The sequence below is a fragment of the Bos grunniens genome, chromosome 1 (assembly GCF_055505025.1).
Source record: "Bos grunniens cultivar Pamir isolate PY7600 chromosome 1, Bosgru_T2T1.0, whole genome shotgun sequence".
In the NCBI taxonomy this organism is placed as follows: domain Eukaryota; kingdom Metazoa; phylum Chordata; class Mammalia; order Artiodactyla; family Bovidae; genus Bos; species Bos grunniens.
This window is the reverse complement of record NC_141165.1, coordinates 147450775-147475881: the sequence shown is the minus strand read 5'-3', so window position 1 is coordinate 147475881 and position 25107 is coordinate 147450775. Positions and strand designations below refer to the sequence as shown.

The 25107-nt window shown below is 40.9% G+C and overlaps 1 long non-coding RNA gene across 1 annotated transcript in view; it reads left to right on the top strand.

Moving 5' to 3' along the window:
- The window catches only part of LOC147380277 (uncharacterized), a 31816-nt gene extending 18006 nt beyond the window's left edge, over positions 1-13810 (top strand). Inside the window, exon 2 of the long non-coding RNA XR_015167842.1 lies at positions 13532-13810. This is a non-coding gene — a long non-coding RNA (uncharacterized LOC147380277). The remainder of the gene's footprint in view (positions 1-13531) is intronic.
- The last annotated feature ends 11297 nt before the right edge of the window (positions 13811-25107 follow it).

Below are 25107 nucleotides of genomic sequence, written 5' to 3'. Positions count from 1 at the left end.
TGCCCATCTTTGTCTCTTTTCACAGCCTTTGTTTTAAAGTCTATTTTATCTGATATAAGTATTGCTACTCCTGCTTTCTTTTGGTCTCTATTTGCATGGAATATCTTTTTCCAGCCCTTCACTTTTAGTCTGTATGTGTCCCTTATTTCGAGGTGGGTCTCTGGTAGACAACATATATAGGGATCTTGTTTTTGTATCCATTCAGCCACTCTTTGTCTTTTGATTGGGGCATTCAACCCATTTATATTTAAGGTAATTATTGATAAGTATGATCCCATTGCCATTTACTTTATTGTTTTGGGTTTGAGTTTATACACCCTTTCTGTGTTTCCCATTTAGAGAAGATCCTTTAGCATTTGTTGGAGAGCTGGTTTGGTGGTGCTGAATTCTCTCAGCTTTTGCTTGTCTGTAAAGCTTTTGATTTCTCCTTCATATTTGAATGAGATCCTTGGAAGGAATGGATACATTCTTAGAAAAGTACAACTTTCCAAAACTGAACCAGGAAGAAATAGAAAATCTTAACAGGCCCATCACAAGCACGGAAATTGAAACTGTAATCAGAAAACTTCCAACAAACAAAAGCCCAGGAACAAACAGCTTCACAGCTGAATTCTACCAAAAATTTAGAGAAGAGCTAACACTTATTCTACTCAAACTCTTCCAGAAAATTGCAGAGGAAGGTAAACTTCCAAACTCATTCTTTGAGGCCACCATCACCCTAATACTAAAACCTGACAAAGATGCCACAAAAAAAGAAAACCACAGGCCAATATCACTGATGAGCACAGATGCAAAAATCCTTAACAAAATTCTAGCAAACAGAATCCAACAGCATATTAAAAAGATCATACATCATGACTAAGTAGACTTTATCCCAGGGATGCAAGGATTCTTCAATACCCACAAATCAATCAATGTAATACACCACATTAACAAATTGAAATATAAAAACCATATGATTATCTCAATAGATACAGAGGAAGCCTTTGACAAAATTCAACATCCATTTATGATAAAAACCCTCCAGAAAGCAGGAATAGAAGGAACATACCTCAACATAATAAAAGCTATATATGACAAACCCTCAGCAAACATTATCTTCAATGGTAAAAAATTGAAAGCATTTCCCCTAAAGTCAGGAACAAGACAAGGGTGCCTACTCTCACCACTACTATTTGACATAGTTTTGGCCACATCAATCAGAGCAGAAAAATAAAAGGAATCCAGATTGGAAAAGAAGTAAAACTCTCATTGTTTGCAGATGACATGATCCTCTACATAGAAAACCCTAAAGATTCCACCAGAAAATTACTAGAGCTAATCAATGAATATAATAAAGTTGCAGGATACAAAATCAACACACAGAAATCCCTTGCACTCCTTTACACTAACAATGAGAAAACAGAAAGAGAAATTAAGGAAACAATTCCATTCACCATTGCAACGAAAAGAATAAAATACTTAGGAATATATCTACCATGAGGTGGATGAAACTGGAGCCTATTATACAGAGTGAAGTAAGCCAGAAAGAAAAATGCCAATACAGTATACTAACGCATATATATGGGATTTAGAAAGATGGTAACAATAACCCTGTATATGAGACAGCAAAAGAGACACTGATGTATAGAACAGTCTTTTGGACTCTGTGGGAGAGGGAGAGGGTGGGATGATTTGGAAGAATGGCATTGAAACATGTATAATATCATGTATGAAACAAGTCGCCAGTCGAGGTTCAATGCACAATACTGGATGCTTGGGGCTGGTGCAATGGGACGACCCAGAGGGATGGTATGGGGAGGGAGGAGGGAGGAGGGTTCAGGATGGGGAAAACATGTATACCTGTGGAGGATTCATTTTGATATTTGGCAAAACCAATACAATATTGTAAAGTTTAAAAATAACATAAAAAAGAAAGAAACAAAATACCTATATATAGAAAACTATAAAATACTGGTGAAGGAATCAAAGAGGACACAAATAGATGGAGAAATATACTGTGTTCATGGATCAGAAGAATCAATATAGTGAAAATGAGTATATGCCAGCAAATTTGGAAAACTCAGCAGTGCCCACAGGACTGGAAAAGGTCAGTTTTCATTCCAATCCTAAAGAAAGGCAATGCCAAAGAATGCTCAAACTACTGCACAATTGCACTCATCTCACACACTAGTGAAGTAATGCTCAAAATTCTCCAAGCCAGGCTTCAGCAATACATGAACCATGAACTTCCAGATGTTCAAGCTGGTTTTAGAAAAGGCAGAGGAACCAGAGATCAAATTGCCAACATCTGCTGGATCATCGAAGAAGCAAGAGAGTTGCAGAAAAAACATCTATTTCTGCTTTATTGACTATGCCAAAGCCTTTGATTGTGTGGATCACAATAAACTGTGGAAAACTGTGAAAGAGATGGGAATACCAGACCACCTGACCTGCATCTTGAGAAATCTATATGCAGGTCAGGAAGCAACAGTTAGAACTGGACATGGGACAACAGACTGGTTCCAAATAGGAAAAGGCTGTATATTGTCATCCTGCTTATTTAACTTCTATGCAGAGTATGTCATGAGAAATGCTGGGCTGGAGGAAGCACAAGCTGGAATCAAGATTGCTGGGAGAAATATCAATAACCTCAGATATGCAGATGACACCATCCTTATGGCAGAAAGTGAAGAGGAACTAAAAAGCCTCTTGATGAAAGTGAAAGTTGAAAGTGAAAAAGTTGGCTTAAAGCTCAACATTCAGAAAACGAAGATCATGGCACCTGGTCCCATCACTTCATGGCAAATAGATAGGGAAACAGTGGAAACAGTGTCAGACTTTCTTTTGGGGGGCTCCAAAATCACTGCAGATGGTGATTGCAGCCATGAAATTAAAAGACGCTTACTCCTTGGAAGGAAAGTTATGACCAACCTAGATAGCATATTAAAAAGCAGAGACATTACTTTGCCAACAAAGGTCCGTCTAGTCAAGGCTAAGGTTTTTCCAGTAGTCATGTATGGATGTGAGAGTTGGACTGTGAAGAAAGCTGAGCGCCAAAGAATTGATGCTTTTGAACTGTGGTGTTGGAGAAGACTCTTCAGAGTCCCTTGGACTGCAAGGAGATCCAACCAGTTCATTCTAAAGGAGATCAGTCCTGGGTGTTCATTGGAAAGACTGATGCTAAAGCTGAAACTTCAATACTTTGGCCACCTCATGCGAAGAGTTGACTCATTGGAAAAGACTCTGATGCTGGGAGGCATTGGGGGCAGGAGGAGAAGGGGACGACAGAGGATGAGATGGCTGGATGGCATCACTGACTCGACGGACATGGATTTGAGTGGACTCCAGGAGTTGGTGATGAACAGAGAGGCCTGGCATGCTGCGATTCATGGGGTTGCAAAGAGTCGGATACGACTGAGCAACTGAACCGAACTGTCCTCTCTGTGGAATGTTTCCTGTAGAACACCACCCCCACCCCACCGCCATCAAATCCATGAAAGCCTTTATCATGGCTACAGATGGTGATGGAGAGGGGAGCTCTCAATCTAAATCTGGTTAATTCCATCTTCTCTAAGACCTCAACCTTCTGGATAAGCCTAGGAATGAGGACCTCACACAAGATAGAGGAATACTGATTCCTTCCATGGGAGTTTTGGCCCTGGAGATGAATGAGTCCATATCCTTCTAGAAAGTCTTGATTTGTGGAAATGCAAATCCTATTTCATGTCATGGGAAAATGAGAAGCACATCTGTGGGGGTGAGGCTGGGGAAAAATAAAACATATGTGCATAAATCACAAAGCGAGAGAATCCTCAGTGCCTTGTTAACCCTAATTCTAGGCATTCCTGAATCCTAGTCCTTCGATTGCAAGAGAATCCTTAATAGCTCTTGTTATTGTTCAGTTACTAAGTTGAGTCCGATTCTTTTGACACCCTATGGACTATAGCCCTCCAGACTCCTCTATCCATGGGATTTCCCAGGCAAGAATAATGGAGTGGGTTGCCATTTTCTTTTCCAGGGGATTTTCCCAACCCAAGGATAGAACCTGAGTCTCCTGCTTTGGCAGGTCGATTCTTTACCACTAAGCCACAGGGAAGCCCCCTTAATAGTTTATCATACCCCTTTTGGCTTGACATACTTTGACTTTGGTTTCTATCACATGCAACTGGGAGATTCCAAAGTAAGCCATGCTCCATCATGGCCGATATTGTGAATAAGCAGAATAGGCACTAAGGGTATATAATGTGATAGATTCAGGAATGTGAAACTTCTTGAGCAAAGCATCTTCCCCCAACTCACCAATTGTGATTTATGAAATTCCACGATAAGGGTGAAAGGGAGTTACCATTTACAGAGCATTTCAGGAGTCTAACCCTAAGCCAGGTGTCTTAAAAATATTATCTCATTAAGATATTAATATTATCTCATTAAGTCCTTTGGCACTGGAGAAAAGCTTATTCTTCCAGAGCCCATGGAAGAAATATCTCTTCCTAAAATGCATACATATGTGTCTAAAATATTATTGCATATGCTATTATTCTAACTTAAGGTGAGAGTACATTAATTGTGATATTTATAAATATTGTTTTTGTTGTTCAGTCACTAAATCATGTCCAATTCTTTGTGACCCCATGGACTGCAATATGCCAGGCTTCCCTGTCCTTCACCATCTCCCAGAGTTTGCTCAAACTCATGTCCATTGAGTTAACCATCTCATCCTTTGTACCCCACCCCCTTCTCCTCCTGCCTTCAATCTTTCCTAGCATCAGAGTCTTTGCATCAGAGTATTGGAGGACTTTAGCATCAGTCCTTCCAATGAGTATTCAGTGTTGATTTTCTTTAGGATTGCCTGGTTTGATCTCCTTGCAGTCCAAGGCACTTTCAATAGCCTTCTCCAGCACCGCAATTCAAAAGAATCAATTATTTGGCACTCAGCCTTCTTTACAGTCCAACTCTCACATCTGTACATGACTACTGGAAAAAAACACAGCTTTGACTATACGGACCTTTGTTGGCAAAGTGATATCTCTGCTTTTTAATATGCTGTCCAGGTTTGTCATAGTAAATTATGATTAAATGATAAGAATCAGAGAGGTAAAATGTGAATTCTTGAGCTAGAGACCAAGACATTGAAAATAAGATTACAGTAGACAGAGGGCTGGAAGTGTAGTGGCAGCCATAAAGAACACAAGAGCATACAGAGGTAAATCAAACATAAAATGAAAAGCTGTAGGCAGTTGCTGAAAGAAACATGTCCAGACATATAAAAAAGTATCTGGGAAGGAGAGAGACTGGTGTGTGGCAATGCCTATTACTGGAATCAGTTATTGCTGAGTATGTCAGGTGAGCATTCTCCACTGGATTATAAGGTTGGAAGGGATTACACAAAAAGGAATGTCCTTAGTTATCAGAAGTTCAAAAGAGAAACATCTGCCTGGATTCAGACTGAAAGCCAGCCGTGGAAGAAATATGTGGTACAAAGAATAAATGTCCATAAAAGCCAACTCTATCTCATGGAAAGCTTTTTATTTTCAGTTAGAATAAATAACAGGATGTTGTACTTACTGAAATTCAGCCACCAAACAGAAAGATATCCAATGTATATACATTTATACAATATATACATGAGATAGATATTGGATATCTCTTTGATTTGATAGTGAAATTAAAATGTAAAAATATGAATATAAATAAATACGTGTATTTATGTGTGATACTTTATAAATATTATTATTATTATTAAGGAAGAATTCCTGGGAAGGATTCAATGTCAAAGGGGCAAGGCTGTCATTTGAAATGCATAAATTCTTTAACAATGAGTTCCCTGCAGAGAAAAAGGTCAATAGTAAAATCCTTACACTCACCCCAGGTTTGGAACTAGGAAATCTACCCATTTAAACTACTTATTGGATAGTTTAAATCTTTGTTCTAGAATTTTGCTTTTCCCAGCATTCAGGCCGTGCTGAAGGAGAGCTGTTTATAATCTGAGAATGTGTGTGCTAAGTCACTTCAGTCCTGTCTGACTGTTTGTGATCCCATGGACTGTAGCCCACCAGGCTCCTCTGTCCATGGGATTCTCCAGGTAAGAATATTGGAGTGGGTTGCCATGTCCTCCTTCAGGGGATCTTGCCAACCTAGATATTGAACCTGTGACTACATCTCCTGCATTGGCAGGCAGGTGCTTTCCCACTAGCACCACCTGGGGAGCCACAGTCTTGGAAGGGTTCATCCAGCTATTCGAGGCTCAGTTCTCCCTTCCCAATTTTCTTTTCCCATCTGAGTCTCATTTGAGAGACTTGTCCTTAAGCAGTTCTCTAATCAAGGGGTAGGAAAAATATTTCTGAACAAAAGGAATTATAATGCTTTTCAAAATGGCATATTCAAATGTGATTTGAAAGGAATAATCTGAAAAGTTAACATTTTGCCCATTATCACAGAGACAGAGAATGCTAGATCTGAAAAGGAATTTAGGAGCCACTTCATACAAAATGCTTATTTCGTTCATAGGTAAACTAAGGCCCAGATAGCCAAAAAGACAGGACCACTGTTCACAGTGACCTGACCAAACAGTTAGAAGGAGATCAGAGATGTTCCACTCACAGCACCAATTTCTTCTGAAACACACCTTCTAAGACTTTTTAAGAACTTTCATAAACTCCTGATATCATTTGAATCTACATATTAATAGCCAACATAGAAAAGATCACTAAAAGATGATTAACTAATTAAAAAATCTCAACAGTACATACCCTTTGTGAATGAAGCCAAGCAATTCGTTAAAATTGGAAGTGGGCAAACTGTATATCATAAAAGTAATGCTCTATTGTTAAATTTATCCATGTACTACATAGATGATCACCATAAAGTTACCCCCCGAATCCTATTTATTATAGAGTGACCAAAAATGGCTCTGGAAAAAAAAAAATAGCAGTACCCTAGAAGGAGTGGTTACTAACAAAGAATATCCAACTGATGGTCTTTTTTCCATCAAGAGCGCTGGCAGCAGAGCACAACAACAGATCTTCACCCAAGAAGATAGCTGACAAAATATAGACTAGCTGGACAGGGACAGCAGAACCAGGAATTTGATTAAATTCAGGAACTGTTATGACAGAAAATGTTTGTTAAAACATAAGAATGAAGGCACAGATTAAATAGTCAAATAGGCTAGATTTTGCTGAAGTGTTCCCTTCCCTGAGATGGGGTGGGATGCAGAGACAGAAGATGTCAACCAACTAGACAGGAGTCCAGAAACTCAGACAAGGTCTTTTTCAGGGCAGTTAAGGAAGGATGGAAAGAGAGGAACCTCAGGAAGAAAGGTAAGAGATGAACTCTGCAGAAATGTGAGGAATGCAGGAATAAAGTTGAGGCAGGCACCAACAGAGAGTTCATCAAGAACACAGATTGGGTGACTATGTTACTGGGTCATGATCAGACCTACCCAGTGGACAAGAGGTGCTGTCAGGTTCAGCTGGCCAGCTCATTCTGTCTTAACAGACCCTCTGACGAGACAACCTGGGGCCTTAGCCCAGCCCAGTGACCATGAATCATGTGCTCCAGCACTAAGCCATTTTAACATAATGCCAAATGGAGGTGAAGAAAATAGGGTGCCTGCCCAAAGGAGCAGAAATAATGGGCCGGCTCTCCCTTTGGTGCATTAACCTTCAGGGGAGAAAAGAGCTTTAAGGACAGAGGATGCAGCAGCTTCTCAGGCATTAAGAAGATTAAGGGAAATCGTATTGGACTGAAGCAGAGAGGAAATGGTTTGCCCATCTCAGAGAGGACATTTCTGTTGCTATTGCCCCTATAAACCACCTTCACCCTCGGTTCCAAATCGGGCAGGGCCAATGGGATTTGTTAAGCCAATATATCAAATTAGTCCTGCTGAGGAGACTCTGGAGGACGGCCTGGAGCCAAAGAGTGCTGTGAAATTTATCTAAGTGACAGGACACTTACAGGTGAAAATGGAGTTTCTAGCTGCCACTGTAGACAACAAAGCTAAAATGATGCTAATTAGAAAGCCTGCACCTTTAGCTCCAGGAAGAAAGAAAGATTCAGAGAGCAGTCCAATGTCCACCTAAAGTCTTTATTACCAGGCTGGAACTTGGGTGAAAATGTCTTGAACACAATCAGAAATTCAGAGATTTCCAGCACCATTAGGAGGACATGAGGGCTACAATGATGCACTCCTTTCACATTCACTGGATTAAGAATGATCAAGGTCACACAAATATTGCAAAAGCAAATAAATTGTCTACTTAGCTTTAAGGCAAGAGGATGTGGGAAGATATTCAGCAGCTGAGTAAACCCTGAGAGGCCCTGAGGGGCCCCCTTCAGCATGGAAAGCTTCCCTTCCATCATCCTCAGGATGTAGGAGGCATAAATTGTGCTTAGCAAAGCCATAGGAATCATCCAAACTTCTCACTGTAATGTGGTCACCTTCAACAGACCACAGCCAAACACATTCTACTGATTTATGCTCTTGAGGGTTCACAGCAAGTTCATCATCTTCATGTGGACCAGCTAAGCCCTCCCTCTCCCCAGCCAAACTTCTCTGTCTCAAGTACGCTTTCTCAGGAAGCAGGCTCTAAGAGTTTAATGTGCAGAATGTTTACCTAGGAGAGGCTTAAGTTTCAACACTGGGGCAAAGACGGAAAAGAAGCAAGATCGGCCAAAGTTGAGTCATGACGCAGATCTATGACAGCCTCAGTCAATGTCATGGCAGTTCTGATGTAAGATGTGTCTTCAGAGTTGTCCTGAGCTGGGCCAAGATGGCCAGAACTTTAAACCCTCCCTGATCAGTCACTGGATATGGGCTACTCCAGGAACGGGTACAATCAACAGGCAGAGCAGCTTATTGTGGCTCAGCAGTCTCTGAGGAGCTGACAGCTGAAGGCTGGTATTGACAGCATCCCAGCAGCTAGAGCAGTAGATTGTTCCTTAAAGGCAGATCTGGATATGGCACATCACATTGTCCATCACATGCTGTCCACATGTTTCCTAAATTCCCACACAACTCCAGGAAGCAAACATGAATTGAAGTTTGAACCTCCCCAACCTTTTTCAAAGCAGAAACCATAGGAGGAAAAGAAAAAATGCCAAGCACGAAAAATGTTTTGATGCGAAGCACCTTGAAGAATTAAAGTAACAGCCTCTGGTGTTGCAATTATGAGACAAAGATTGAAAGGTGGCTTTGCTTTAAATCAATGATGGCATCACCGATGAGAGGGACATGAGTTTGAGTAGGCTCCAAGAGTTGGTGATGGACAGGGAAGCTGGTCCCATTGCTGTCGTCCATGGGGTCTCAAAGAGTCAGACAAGACTGAGCGACTGGACTGAACTGAACTGAATGTCTTCCCATTGTCCCCCTTCTGTGAAATGTTCACAAGTTTCACTCAATCAGTGACTTCCTGTTAAGGGTCTGCTATGTGATCAGCTTTGCACTAGATCCAGCTGTGGGAGATGCCAGAGAAACACTCAAAAGGATGTCTAACTTTGAGGACGTTTTGGTCTATATGGGAAGAGAGCATAAACACACAAGGGCATAGGAGAACATCTTTTTGCTCAACTACAAGCTCTTCGCAGGTTGAGAGAGCATAGTATAACGTAGTACAGCAAATTTTTACTTAATTACAGTATGAACTTGGTCACATTATTGAAGTGACATTGATCAAGGCAGTTACATCTCTAAGGACCAGTTTCCTTTTTTATATTAAAGTATTGTTGATCATAATGTACAAATTATAGGTGTACAATGTAATGATTCACATTTTTAAAAGGTTATACTCCATTATAGTTATTTTAGAATATTGGCTATATTCCCTAATATTATACAGTATATCCTTGTAGATTATTTTATACCTAATAGCTTGTAGCTCTTTTCCTCTTACCACTAGACTGCCGCCCCCAACCCCCATCTAGCGTACTTAGCTTACCAGTGTGTTGTGAAAATTAAATAATTCAAAGATTGTAAGCATGCTTTGTAAGTTATGAGAGGCAATGCAGACATTTGCTGCTCCTTTCATGCCCCACTCTTAGTGTATCAGAGAAGGAAGAGAAAAACCGCTGAGCTGGAAGAGTTAAGAGATTTCAGAGGAGAGTCCAACATTCGAGCAAGGGCTGCGAACTGGCTGCTTCTGTGATGTATTCTTGGTGACGTTAGTCCTGTCTCTTCTGAACACCTTTAGAAGGGGCGAATCATTCTAAACATGTTCCAGGTTCAAGCCAGGCACATCCTTCCCACTGTCCGTAAAGCCCACTGATGAACAAGCACTGGGAACAGAGTGGGGTCAAAGAGTTTGTTACGGAAATTATTGCAGCAGAACGGAGCCCATGTGGGAAGAACTTCCTACCTACGGAAGTGGCCTGTGTGGGCGGAGTCAGAGAACGCTGGAACCAGGAAGCCAGGGTCGGCTGGAGGCTGTCGGGTGGTGGTATTTTCATGACTAATTAGCTTATTACGCTTTATCGAGGAGGCGGGAGGGTTAAATTGAGGTTTAGAGTTGTCATGGGTAAACAGTAGAGTGGGGAGGGGAGGAGGCTTAGTCACTCTTGTATGGGTAGCGTGACCCTGTCTTGTCCCAAATGTGGTCACAGTGCAGCTGTGTCTGAACACTGTATCTGTTATGTGAACAGGTTTATGATCCTCCAGAAAGGTCACAGCCTTGCTGGCAACAAAGTCATTTTCTTTATTTCTCATATCTTCCATACCACCACATGTACACATCTGTATAACTCTGGGTTTCTTCAGATACCTGAATTTGCTACTCTTATGGGCAGAATTGTGTCCCCCCCAAAATGCATATGCTGAAACCCTAATCAAAGTATGTTAGACTGTGACTGTATTTGGAGATGGGGCCTTTAGAGAGGTGATCATGTTAAATGAGGCCATTAGGATGGACTCTAATCCATCCTGACCGCATCCTTATAAGAAGAGGAGAGAAGAACACACAGAGAGACATCACTGATGGACCACACAGAGGAAGGACTTCGTGAGGACACAGGAAGAAGATAGTCATCTGCACTCCAAGCAGAGAGGCCTCAGAAGAAACCAAGCCTGCCAACACTTTGATCTTGAACTTCCAGCCTCCAGAACTGTGAGAAAAAAATTTCTGTTGTTTAAGCCCTTCAGTCTGTGGTACTTTATTATGGAAGCCCTAGAAAACAAATACAGTTACCCTCCCTTCATTGAAATAAGACATCTTGTGAGTGACAATCCAGGCTGAGCGAAGACTAACTCTGCCAGGAGAAAGCTTAGAGAACTGGAATGAAGAATGGTCTTGCTCCTTGGAAGAAAAGCTATGATAAATCTAGACAGGATATCAAAAAGCAGAGATACCACTTTGCTAGTCCTTATAGTCAAAGCTATGGTGTTTCCAGTAGTCAGATACGGATGTGAAAGTTGGACCATTAAGAATACTAAGTACCAAAAAATTGATGCTTTCATATTGTGCTAGGGAAGACTCTCAAGAGTTCATTGGACTGCAAGGGGATCAAACCAGTGAATCCTAAAAGAAATTAACCCTGAATATTCATTGGAAGGACTGATGCTGAAGCTGAAGTTTCAATACTTTGGCTACTTGATGCGGAGAGCTGACTCATTGGAAAAGACCCTAATGCTGGGAAAGATTGAGGCCAGGAGGAGAAGGAGATGGCAGAGGATGAGATGGTTAGATAACACAACTGACTCAAAGGATATGAATTGAGCTAACTCCAGGAGATAGTAAAGGATAGGGAAGCCAGGCATGCTGCAGTCCATGGGGTCACAAAGAGTTGGACACGACTTAGTGACTGGAAAATAACAACTTGAAACATGAATTAGAATGTGGCCAGCAGAGAAGGAGGAAAGAGCATGCCTATGGCAGAGACTCTGGAAGTGTGGTCCCCACACCAGTAGCATCAGCCTCGTGTGGGAACTTGTTAAAAATGCAAATTCTCACCCCCCCTCCCTTCTTACACAGACTAAATCAGAATCTCTGGGGTAGGGCTCAGCCATCTGTATTCAACAAGCACTCCAAGTGATGCTGTTGCCGGCCAGGGTTTAAAAACCACAGCCCTACGGTAGACGAGAAGGTTCCCAAGTGCAATCATGAGTAATTCAGTGTAGCTAATAAATACTAGCATGACTCAGAAAGGTTTAAAGAGAGAAGTGAGCATGGATTGAGGCCTTGAAAGAGGTAGAAGGTGGGTGGTATGAGGAAGAGGAGAGGCAGTCGGGGATACAGAAATAAGGAGTGGAAGCTCCTGCCTCTGGGTTAATCCTTAGCTTAGGACTTGAGGTCTAAACACTGCAGTGCCCTAAGGTGAACATGACCCTAAAATTAAGATGCTTAGGACCAAGGGCACATTATTCTAGATTTTCTTCCATGACAAAGACTTAATGAAGAAGTTCTTCAACATTCATTTGAAGTGGTGAAAAACACTTAAAACAGTCTATCCAAAAAAGTTAAAAGTTCTCAGGCTGAGAATTATGGTCATTGGAAGAGATATTTTAAAGCCAAATTGAAGAGGATGTAAAAGTTGCATTAATCGTCCAGAAAGCATCCTTTGTGTGGAATGCAACCTCGGCTTATAGGCTTTTAGTGAAATTAAATCTCTTCACACCTCGCCAAACTTGTGACTTTCCCGTATGAGGGAATCGGAGCCCACCTTCCGGAAAAGGGTTGCCGCAGTGCTCATCTGCCAACGTTTTACTGGCGAGGGGTGGGGAGGGGGTAATTGATGCAGCAGCCGAAGAACAAAAACCATGAGCCCAGTGGGGAAAGACAATCTCCATCATGATACTTCGGACTTAATGAAATTTGCTGTTAGCAAATTGAGTCCTTCAAATCTAAGATTGGAAAGTTGTAATCAGTCTTTCATTCAGGCTGGGTTGTTTCTGTTCTTTTGTGTTTACAGAATCGATCTGAGTTGCTTTTGCTTTCCCATGCCACATGAATGCCTCTGACCAATTATTCATCCTTTCTGCCCTCCTGACGGGGATGAGTTTGTGTGCTGTAAATCATTGTCCCATTCAGTGTATTTGCTTGGAACTTGAACTTCTGTGTTGACAGTGAGTGACTAATTTGCATGCTTCTGTCTCCTCCCTTGCTCCATACCTTGCACAGATGTGATCATTTACGCTTTAGCTTTTTTGCATCCCTTTATAGCATGAACTCGTTTCTTCATGTTCATTTAACTGCACCCTGAGAGATTATCTATCCACATACTTGGTGGCAAAAGGCAAGAGCAGATGGCTCCAAAACTGAAATGGGAGTTCTTCTGAAAACTCAAAGGGAAAGATTGTGTTCAGGGACTGGGTTATGTGTATTTTGCATTTTTTAGTTCCCATAAAAAAGTTGACTTCCTCAAATCAGATATAGATTTGATGAAACCATTTATTCAGCAATGGCTTTTTTGCCCTTCTTTAACAGTGACATAAAATATTTGAGCATTTTCTTTCCTCACTGATAACAAAACTATTCAAATGCACTGCCATAATATTTATTTAATTAGTTTCCTGAAATCTTTCTATGGAGAAATAAATTCAACTTTACTCTTTCTTTTTTAGACATAAAATGAAGCTGACTTCTAGTGCTACAATATTTTACTGTGATCTGAGCCTCGCAAAGATGAAACCTGGAAAATACAAATTTAAAAGGTGCCTCATATAAACCGGACTGTTATTTTAATCAGCACTTCTATTCACTTTCTTTTTCTTTTTTTATTTACCAGCTTTCCTTCTGATTGTATCATAATAACTGTCTAGACACTGTTCCTAACTGATGGATTTTAAGAGACTGTACAAATGAAGCCAGAAAAAAATAAATTAGCAGTACTGTGCACTAAAGTGCCTCAGTTTAAAGCATTATGAATAGAAAAAGCACTGACCACTTACATATCAGCTAAGATAGCCTACTATCTATTCATTTTCTTCAAGGTTGTGATTAGAAAGTTCTTATCCAACCTGCTGGCCAAAGGTAGAATAAATAATGACTTACAACTGTATGTCTCTAGGTTCTCATTCAACTTTGTGTTTTATACTAGATGCCTGGGAATCTAGATTTGAAGGTTAAGTTACAACTTCAGTTATAATGGTCTTAGAGATTGGTCTTAGGAGTTTCTGACTTCAGTCACTTGCAGGACTGTCATCAGATTCAAAGCTACAGTTACTAAGGTTTTACTTGAAGCAACATAACAATAACAATGACAATAAATAATATCAGAAACAATTCTCCCAGTCAATACTTAATCAGTAGGAACTGGTATAATCATAATGAAAGGTTTTTCAGCAGGTTGAAAACCATCTTATACCTTAAGCATCCCCTAATCCAGGGTCTTACCACTCCTCTTCTGCAGCCTCAGTCCCTTCTCTTAATGACCCGACACCTCAAGTTTAACACCTGGCCAAGTAGGGCAACTCCATTCATGGTACATTCTGGTTGGCTATTACTGATTGATAAGCAAATATGCAATAAGTATTTTTCATGTCATTCCTGATTAAACTTTATCATTTACCATCTCAGCTATCGTTAGTATCCAGTACAATCAGATGAAAAGGGGTCTCAGAACAATTCCAATGTGTGTGAAACAAAAAGGAGCTAGAAGAAGTCATTGGGAGAGGATTTCTGATGTAAAACTTCAAAAAGACTTCTGTATTTGCAAGCAAATCTCTATTTTAGCATTCTCTTTCAGGTCAACTTATCTTTGCCAATTGCCTAATTGCTCTGTAGGATTTTCTCAGAGATAGGATGACTTGCTGTGTTCTGCAGTATGTCACAAGATATATTCAGTCCCCAAGGTTAGAAATTGGGAATATTTGTAGGTGGGCAAGATTCTATCTACAAGCTTATATGGATTCAGTAGATGGTCCCCCAACCGGACCTCCTTTACTGAGCCAGGGCACCCATCCCCCAGCAGCTGGTGTTAGTTTCTTCTAGTGGTTCACAGATGCCCCCTCTTATAGGTAATTGTGTCCGCCACGGAGAACACCCATGCCTGGAGATGCCTAGAACATGTTTTTCCACCACCACCAGAATATCTTGCTCCCAAGGACAGATTCTGGGCATGCCAGGTGGCTCAACAGGTAAAAATATTCACCTGCAATGCAGGAGATGCAAGTTTGAACTCCAGGTTGGGAAAATTCCCTGGAAGAGGGCATGGCAACCCATTCCAGTATGCTTGCCTGGAGAATTCCATGGACAGAGGAGCTTGGTGGGCTATAGTCCAGAGGGTTGCAAAGAGTTGGACACGACTGAAGTGACTGAACACACACAAGGATACATTCTCCCCTTGCAGGACAATTCTCTGATGCCATTATGCTCCAGAGCCCATCATGGAATCAGGCTGAGCTAGATACCACACTTTCGTTTAGCTTCTTCTCCTGAACTACCCTGCTGTCTTTGCGTGCTTGAAGACTTGTCCTAAATCACTCTCTGAAAGAATCCCTGTGTCAGTCTCTACTTTTAGACAACCCAATATGACTCTTTTTCTTGGAGGCAGAATTAAAGACTTTTTTCCTAAATATAAATGACAAAAATATATATATTTTTAGACTTTTATCAAATTTGAGGGACATTAATAATGTTTAATATTGATTTTCTACCAATTATACTATGACAAATTTAAAATAGAACATAGTTCTGGGTTTTATTCTGTTGCAATACTTTGTTTTCTTTTTGTGGGACTTTCATATCTGAAACTCATGTTTTCCCTGTTTCTGATTACCCTGCATATACAGACATAAAGTGTCAATACTTTGTAGGTTACAGTTAGCACCTCAGCTAGTAGAAAAGGCATCTAGGTAGTTTTGGCTTGCACCCCGCATCCACTCTCCACCCTTCTCCATCCTGCTGTGAGCCCCAAGACTTTAACTTCTGACGACTTCACTATCATTCTTTTTTGCCCTCCAACTTTCAGTTCAGCCAATGGAAGACATTCATCAAGAAATTGAAGGATTAGTGAAGAATGAAAAAAAGCATCTTTATTCCAACAGCCACCTTCCTGCCAGGTCATTACAGGCAGACTCTGACCCTCTACCCAAGGCCCCACTTTCTACAAGGGCAGCCCTTTTCATTGAGCTATTGTATGTTCCAGTAACTTAACTGCTCCCCACCCAGACCCCTCAAAACCCCTGCTTTTGCTGTCCCTAAGGATTGCCCCTATCCTTTCTTGCTTAACCCTGCCCACTTCATTGTACATGCTCTCATTACACTCCCTTCAGTGGTCCCTTTGAGAGTGTGATATTATGCCTGGGCACTGGGTGAAGCAATAGGATAGCCTAACTTGGCTAACACTGGAATGGAAAATATTTCTTACTAGGGAAAAAAAAAATGAATCTGGTAAAAATATGTAAGTCATTCCTAGGGTATCTGATTACTCAGGAACTCCAATACTCATTGTTACCGATTGATGTTTTGGGTTATAGTCATTCAATCATTCCTGTTTTCATTTATTCCATAACCAGATATTGATCACCAACTAAGATTGATGCTCTGTGAGCTATGGTAACCGTGCAAGGCACAGAACCATAGTGTCATGCACAACATCATAAATTTCTCCCTGTGAATGATGCCCAGGTTACCTTTGAACAGTGACTGTAGGTGAAAGAAAATGCTAAAGAATGGAAGCAAACATTCTGACCCCTGTTTGGTATTGAAATGAGAAAGCCCAGGGATTAAAGGAATGAAAGTGATTTGTAAGACAATTGCTTTTAGAATAAGCAGCTGGAGTACCGCTCTGGAGAGGTTTCAACAGATGAAGAGGTGATCAACCCTTTGTATGGAAAAGTCGGCACCCTAGAAGATGCCTGGTAGCTAAGTGAATAATCTTCAAGCTGAGCTGAAAATTGGGGTGAAAAAAGCTGTGAGTCCCAAATGCTTTGGAAACGATTTCCCAGGCTGTCTTACCTAAGGGGCATGTCGTTCAACAGGGACTAAACAGTCAATTTGGTGAAAGTCAGTCAAATAAACTGTTTGATATTCTCAGGACTAAAAAACCAATTGTGTGAGGTTTTCATTTTTCAAGGCAGTCATTGTAGAAAGGATGTAAATTTTTCAGATGATTGCTTTTAGAATAACACTGATGTTTAATCTCTGAGTTCTTTCCACTACAGACATCTTGAAACAGAGGAAATAAATGCTGCAGAGTCAAAAACAAGTCTTCAGGGCAAAAACCTGGCTTAGGGTATCACTTATAAAACATCTCTGCATTTTGCTGCATGTTGTATATTGCTGGATCATAGCTAAATATTTCTCCCCCAAAATGTATTTCTTTAAATGAAAAGAGGTAGAGAAATGCTGATATAATCAAGAAAAGGTATTGAATTTAACAAAAGCATGGAGGGTGGCCTTCATTCTTAACCCCTACCATTTGATCAGGTTTCTGGCACTTTTGATCATGCCAAGCAGATTGTTGTATGACTAAAAACAACAGAAGTTACTTGTAGATGGCAATAATTCCATCTATGTATAAGAAGATGAAGAGGTATCTGACAAAGATATTGACCAGTGTAGCAACTATTTGAGAGCTGGCCAATCCATGTCATGTAAATTTACTTGAAATTACATTACATGTAGATATGTAAGTCCATGTTGAAATATAAAGATTTGCTGATATTTTTGTGAAATACAGTCGTTTCTAGTCTACACTCATATTCATCACACATGCTATATATATTCTGAAGACATTGATGGCAAATGGAAAGCATTACATGCCCAGATACAAACTGAACTTCAAGAGTGGGACTAATTAATCAACACTCTATTGGCTAAAACAGTCAACTATGGCACACCGTTGGTTGGCTGATCACTGTCAAATACAAGGGTTCCCTCATATGATAAGAAATTTGGGAGTGAAGCAGGTTGTCAACACGGGGTTTCTGAGTGCCTTGGGAGTTGAACTGTATGCCATTTATCTTGATAGTTCAAAACCTAGGTCAGTGTTTCGTATACACTAGACACAGTATATAAACACTGGTTATAAACATTTGTGGGGTGAGTCAGTGTGTTTTGAGTTTTAGCAAAGAGTAACATTCACTGCACCTCTCCAGGGCATGAAAGTGTCAAAACAATAAATGACCTCTTTTGGCAGGATAGGAAACAGATAGGCCCACAATTTGACATGGAGTAACTTCGTGAGAAATAAACATAGCAGGCATGATGTATTTGTCTTCCTAGAAAACCAATGGCTTCCCTTTATATCCAACCCAAAGGGTTCCATTCTTTATACATAGTCCTCAGTGGCCATCTGTGGTAGAGATGAATTTGGTCCATACTAAGTGAGAGAAATAACACATTTTTGTTTTCTTAAATCAACTTAGTTCAACTGTGACCCATCTTTGAATTCCCACCCATGCTTGACCCCAGCCTCCAGTGCCCACTCCCCCAAGTGTGCATGAACATGTGTGCACATGTGCATACACACACACACACACGGATGAGGCTCTGATGAGGCAAAAATAAGAATAAAACCAAGTTCTCACCTTTGGAAAGGTCCTTCTAAGATCCTTCAATTTACTGTCTACTTTCAAGGATGCTTAATATGGTCCTTTGTGTCTTGTAACCTGCGCTGGGTCACACTTAGGGTGTACGGATTTGGGTGGGCCTGCGGAAACAGAGCCCCTCATTTCTGAGGACACTTCACTCTGCTGGTGCTGTCAGACTGAAGGGCTTGAGTCCTTAACACCAGCAGCCTGTGGTCCTTTCTTCCCTTTTCATTCTGACTTAGCTGTTTCCCTGCTTCCAATCCTCTCCCTCGTTCCTCACCAGCTCTGGCACTCCATTATTTCTAAAGGCTGAGATTTTTTATATAAAACAAAAAAGAAGCTTCGGGTTTACTATGGCTTGTGTTTTCTGCCAGGCTAACATCATCCATGCAGCAACAAATTTCAAAGCCTGGATTCTGCCTTGAAACACAGCAAAGAAAAGGCAGAAGTAAAACAAATATGATTGACTGTCTTAAATGTTGTGTGCTGTAAAACAAAGCCAAAGTGTTTTTGGTGAAGTTTTAGGGAATGGTAGACGGATATTTGCAATAACTAAAGTTGGCTAAAAATATAGGTTCGTGAAAGATGAATTTTTAAACTGTATTTTAATTAGTCTTTATGATTTTGAAAGAGTCACTTTAAGTCGACATTTTTTACTCATCTCACCTGAAATTCTAGTGGATGATCTAGTGGTAGGCTTGTGGTGTAATTGTACTCAGTGTGATTTGTGAGGTGTGCATCTGTGTGCTTTTCCTTATAAACTCTTACCTGGCAGTATAATTTTTCTCCCCTAGCAGCTTAGCTGCTTTGAGAAATAAATTTAGAACTCAGGTGAGATATCTGCTAAATACAACCACAGAAGGCTTGGAAAACAATTTTTTCTAATACTGGAATATATCTACAGTTGGCAGGATTTATCATCATTCTGTTCTTAACATGACCCAACCTCTCTATACATCTATACATATTTTTCATATGTGGCATGCTTTAACAAATATTTTAAACACAAAGAAAGTTTCTTTATAAAAAAAAACACATATATTAAATCTTTTTCCTAACTGAGATGTTGGTCTAAAGTAATGTTTAAAATTTATGTCTAATTTTTATTATTTTTACAAGATCACTAAGACTTCTCCTTGCCTTGCAATAAAAAAGGACCATTTATAGTAAGTAGGAAAGTGGATGGATAGATGTATTTTAATTAGGAAAGAACAATAAATATTTAAGACCCATAGCCACATCACTGTGCTAGGCTAAGTAGTTTGTGTGGAGGACATTTTCCTTAAAATTTGACTACTTTTTTTTCTTGAGGAAAAAAAAAAAAAAATGCCCAGGTAATGTAGTCACTAAGCAATCAACTGGATACCTGTTTTCAAGGACAGTCACCCACATACACATACACTATGTTTGCAAGGATTTACCAAGTGTTTCCAAAACACTTTGAAACCCAAACACACTCTAGGAATTAGCACTGCTCTCAAATGCATCAAGCACTCTGCAGTTCCCAGTAAGAATCTGGATCACAGGCCATTGCGCATCCCCAGCTGGGCTCAACATCTGCTCTGAATATGTATTTAAGAATTCAGAGGCTAATCTAGAAGGACTAGATCAATTTGACCTCTGTTTTAGTGTTCCTGTGTTTAATGTGATTTGTATTTGAACTCTTTGCTGACTCTGCACTTTTTCTTGAAGTTCCTGTCTAGTATTGAAGAGAAAAACTGTGTGGGAATCTCTTTTTAATTATTTGTCTCATTTGGTTAACAAATGCAGTTTGAGAAAGAGTAACAAGTCTTCACGGGTGAGAAGGATCTCCACTGAGGGCTCTTTTCCTGACTCTATAAACTTCATTGCTGTTTCTGAAATGGACTCCCAAACTATTCTAGACAAATCTACTTCACTGCATGACTGATGGAAATGTTGGCTGTCTTTGGGGCATGTATTTGGCTAATTTGGTTATTAAAATAGAAATCCCTGGGTACCCTTAGAATTATTCTAAACCCCCCTCCCCCACCATCCCTTCCACCACCTCCCATCTACTCCAACTCTGTGACTGTGTCTGCTTTGGTTGTTTTGTGACCATCCCATCTTGCTGTTGGGCTTCTCTGGTGGCTCAGACGGTCAAAGACTCTGCCTGCAATGCAGGAGACCTGGGTTCGATCCCTGGGTTGGGAAGATCCCCTGGAGGAGGGAATGGCTTCCCACTCCAGTATTCTGGCCTGGAGAATTTCATGGACTGTATAGTCCATGGGGTTGCAAAGAGTCAGACATGACTGAGTGACTTTCACTTATCTTGCTGGTAAATATTTTTCACATTATCTAAGTTCTCAATTATATTTGTTCTTATGTGCTTAGATATCATGAGCCAGATTGATGGTAGGGTTACCAGAGGGTAATCTCACTCTTTGTTGAGTGAGCTGCTTTCCATGATGAAGTGAATCTTTAATCCAAGAAGTGCATTACTTTGAAGACCCTGGTAATGTTATCATCAGGACAAAGAGGAAGTGGAAATTAGATCATTTACCTAATACTCTTCCACCCCCAGATTCTCATGATGAGCCATGGAGCCAGCACTGTCTGTTCTGGTGGGAAACATGTATGTCTTCTTTCCATCCCACCTTCATATTCCTCACCTTCAAATTGGTTTTCTTCATTCATCTTGCCCTACCTAGGACACCCCATATGTTCACCTTCATAAATCCCTCCCACCCTTTTATACAGTTCCTCCATCCATATGGCTCTGTGCTCATCCCTAGGACTCTGCCTTGGGCATACAAAGGAATTTATTAGCTAAAATCTCACTGCTGTTATGATATTTACTACTATCATGAGAAGAAAAGGCTGGTACCTAGTAAGCTGTCTTTTGACTGTGACATTCTGGGGTCCTCACCCATCTTTATTAGCCAACCCAAAAGACAATCTCCAATGGTGAGTCCTACAGGCCTGGGAGGGATGCTGACTCATAAGAAGCTGGCTGAACCTTGTGGAGCCACCATTACTCATGTCTCCTTCCCATCTGTGCAGTCTTTTTCCAGGAGAAGGAGCATTTTCCAAAATTGTACTGATATAGCCTGAATGCAGCAGAAGTTTTTACACCATTAGTCAGTGAGTTTAGGAGGCTGCTCACATTGCCTGCTTGCATGGGGCAAGCAAGGAAGAATGAATCAGCCTGCTTTGGTTTTTCAGAATGGTTGGATTGGGTCTCAGATCATCAAGTTGTTACAGCACCTTCATTTTGCTTTGGCTCTGCAGTTACTGCTGGGGAACAGTCTGTAACCCAATTACCCTTCTCTCCAGTCCTCTTAAGTCCAATAAGGATAAACATTACTCAATGGCATATTACTTTTAAAAATGGGTTCAAACAGCACAAACTTTAGACTCCATTTCTACTAGCACGACCCATTAGTCACATCTCACTGCTTAGTACTTTGCGTGTGTGCGTGCGTGTGCATGCTGTCACTTTAGTCGTGTCCGACTCTTTGCAACCCTATGGACCATAACCCACCAGGCTTCTCTTTCCGTGGGATTCTCCAGCAAGAATATTGGAGTGGGTTGCTGTGCCCTCCTCTAGGGTATCTTCCCGACCCAGGGATCAAACTTTCATCTCTTACATCTCCTGCATTGGCAGGCAGGTTCTTTACCACTAGCACCACCCGGGAAGTCCCAGTACTTCATACCTCAAATAATTAAAATCTACTCACTATTTGCTCATCTTAATTCATTTAGGAACCCATCATCCCAAACAAAATTTATCTCAGCTTATGGGTTTTCCCATGAGAGAGCCCTGTATTCTGCCTCTGTCTGTATTCTAGACAGGTAGTTATACAGTGCAGGGTTCCTGTTCTGAAATTTAAATCATCAGAATATACAGGTTTTCTAAAAATGACCCAAACCACTTGAAGAGGAAACAGTAGCCAAGAGCGTGGGGGTGGAAATGGCAAAGATGTTTCTGGTTTGCAGAAATATCAAGACCATCTGCTATGTCAACAATGTTTCTGCCACAGTCAAAACCAGCTGCTAAGAATAAAGGCTGGACAGGATGGCAGACTCCAGGGTGAGAGAAGTTGGCCCTCCTGACAGGGGAAAGCCTGCTTCAGAAGGAGCTTGACGGTTAGGGGAGACAGCCAGTGGGAAGCGGCAGGCCCCAACAAGGTCTGCGTTTGCAAACAAAGCATAGCTCATACCACACTGATGAGGGCCACTCTGTTTTGGACTTGTCTCAAGAATGCCTTAGTCACACATACGGCATCTATAGAAGTGAGGCGCCAAGTTACTCACTGGAACACCTCGTCCACACCTTAACTGGAGACGTTATGGCGCATCAGTAAACGTGCTTCTCTACTCTTCTTGCAGTTGTCCTGGGAGAATACAAGAAAGCAGGAAAAGAAGGCTGGCCATTGTAGGGTGAAAGGTTGTCTTACGGTTACTTTGAGCCATGGTGCATTTGCCTATATGAAGAAGTAGCAGTTCAGGTGACTCACTAGGGGAAGTGAAGAATGCTCTCCACGAAAACATTCCCTAAACTACGTCTGCACAGAAAACATTCTTATCATTTATTTCCTCCTGGTCCCAAATATTCATCCACTTGTCGTCAGAAGCTTGTGATTTGGGTTTAATCTACTGGCTTCATAAAGAATGCCAATCATCAGTTCAAGGTAGACAGAATGTAATGTGATAGAAGTTAAAACAAACATCTGCATTAGATCAGGTGTATTATTGGTGGTGGTTGGTGATTTACAATCTGATAAAGTGGAAAAGACGCGATTCATATGTACTTTGGTTTTGACTCTGTAGAATGCTAGAATTGTTATGATCTTGCCATTTATCGGTCTAATCTTTTACATTATAATAGTAGTTACCCTTATCTTCTTTCAAATCTGGATAAAGACAATAATTAAGAATATACTGTAGAGCCTTTATGTATGTGTGTATGTGTTTGCAAACACTCCTCTGGCTTTCAAGCAAACTATTGACAAAAGCTGTTTTGTTGTATTGTCCTACATCAATGATTTCTCAAGAAAATTAAGCAAGTGATAATCTCCATTTAGTACATTTTAGATAATCTCCTAAAAACTGACATGGCTTTTCCTATGTAAACACACAATGGCCTACCCTCCCAATTTGACTTTATTTATACAGGGAATTCTCAGAATCACCACACCAGCTGGTCCCTAAAAATCTCCCTCAAATAATCTATATGATCACTTTTACTGCAGCCACATTTACTGTAGTCCAAATGTGAATCTTGCAAAGATATTTTTTTCATGGCAGTTCATAAATATTCTATTTCCCTTTTAGCTAGACTTGTCACTAACAAAGCATTTACAGTCAACATTTGCAAGGTGGCTATCAAAACTGAATTCTGTTCCTCTGTACTAAAGACATTTATGTACTTATAAAAAAAACAACTACTCAGATTCATTAAGTACCACTATAAATCTTTCTCCTGAAATGATGATTCTGCTGTCTTCAAGTCTCTGCGGTAGCACAGTGCTCACTTTGCTACAAGAAGACTTTAGCCTGCAGGTAGACTGCTACTGAGATGGCACCGCCTGGTAGATAGAGGGTGAAAAGAATCCACCCACCTCATTCTGCCCCGAGGTCCCAGGCAACCTTGAGCAAGTCATTTGGGCTTTTCTTTGCATTTCAGAGTTTCTTTTCACAATGATGGAAAAATCTTCACATCTTCTGTCTTTGCAGGGACCATTCTAACATGGCCTTCATTTCTTCCCATTATATACATTTTTATTACTGTTTTATTGTTTAAAATCCCTTATGATATGACCATCCAACATTCCTGAGTATCTATGTGATTATATCAGAGAATCAACTACACCCCAGGGAGTGCTCGTGGTAAAGAATCTGCCTGCCAATGCACGAGACGCAGGAGACATGGGTTTGATCCCTGGGTCGGGAAGATCCCCTGGAGGAGGGCGTGACAATCAATTCCAGTATTCTTGCCTGAAGAATTCCATGGACAGAGAAGCCTGGCAGGCTACAGTTAATGGGGTCACAAAGCGTTGGACACGACTGAAGTGACTTAGCATGCATGCATGCCCTCCTCCAGGGGATCTTCCCAATCCAGAGATTAAAACAGTGTCTCTTATGTCTCCTGCATTGGCAGGCAGATTCTGGGCCAATGATTCTCCAGGGAAACCCAAAATGTTATGTTTCAGTTTCAGTTCAGTTGCTCAGTCATGTCTGACTCTTTGTGACCCCATGGACTGCAGTACACCAGGCTTCCCTGTCCATAACCAACTCCTGGAGTTTGCTCAAACTTGTGTCCATTGAGCTGGTGATGCCACCCAACCATCTCACCCTCTGTCGTCCCCTTCTCCTCCTGCCTTCAATCTTTCTCAGCATCAGGGTCTTTTCCAATGAGTCAGTTGTTTGCATCAGGTGGCCAAAGTACTGGAGTTTCAGCTTCAGTCCTTCCAATGAACACCCAGGACTGATTTCCTTTAGGATGGACTGGTTGGATCTACTTGCAGTCCAAGGGACTCTCAAGAGTCTTCTCCAACACCACAGTTCAAAAGCATCAATTCTTCAGCACTCAGATTTCTTTATAGTTCAACTCTCACCTCCATACATAACTACTGGAAAAACCATAGCTTTGACTAGACGGACCTTTGTTGGCAAAGTAATGTCTCTGCTGTTTAATGTGC